The following is an 871-nucleotide window of genomic DNA, read 5'->3' on the forward strand; positions in this document are numbered from 1 at the left end:
GACTAGTTCGTCTTTCATTTCAGGAACAGATGATCCCAGGGCCATTAAGAAAGAAGAATGAAAAAAGAAGAGAATGAATGGAACTTGAGATCCTACCTAGAAGAGCAGTGACATCAGACACAGTGGCACAGAGAGACAGAGAGCAGCTGCAGGCTCTTGGTCCATGGACTGAGGAGGCAGCAGGAGGCAGCAGGCTTGCAGAATGCACCCTTTAGAAATTTAAATGAATATATAATTTTTGTTTCTCACGTGTGCATCAACTATTTTTCCTTTGTTCATTTGTGAAATGTAAGGTGTAAATGGGAAGCCACAGGGAAGAAGCAGGATAACTGCTGTTGCAGGGAGGGGATTGTACTCATTGAGATGAAACAAGTGTATAATTTGTTGAATGTAAAGCTGATGATCATGTCTATAAACATTCACTGATTTCACAATAAAAAGTTTTTTTAAAAAAGGAAATCAGAAACCAGTATCATTTACAATAGCCACCAAAAGATGAAATGGTATTGTTTTCTGATTTCCATTCTTTTAAAAATTTTTATTGTGAATTCAGACAAAATCATCAGCTTTACAGTCAACAATTTATACACTTTATTTCATCTCAATGATTACAATCCCCTCCCTGTAACAACAGCTATCCTACTTCCTCCCTGTGACTTCCTTTTTATGTCTTATATTTTACAAATGAACAAAGGAAAAAAATTGATGTATACACACAAAACAAAAAATGTATATTCATTTAAATGTCCTAAGGCAGCATTGGCTGGCCTTTTCCCATGTTCAGGGGTGTCAACGGTCGAATTGCAGGTCTCTACCAACTGCAGTGTGGAATCCTGGTGTGGCACTGTGGGTTAATGCACCAGACTGCAAA

This window comes from Chrysochloris asiatica, unplaced genomic scaffold (genome assembly GCF_000296735.1).
Source record: "Chrysochloris asiatica unplaced genomic scaffold, ChrAsi1.0 scaffold00035, whole genome shotgun sequence".
In the NCBI taxonomy this organism is placed as follows: domain Eukaryota; kingdom Metazoa; phylum Chordata; class Mammalia; order Afrosoricida; family Chrysochloridae; genus Chrysochloris; species Chrysochloris asiatica.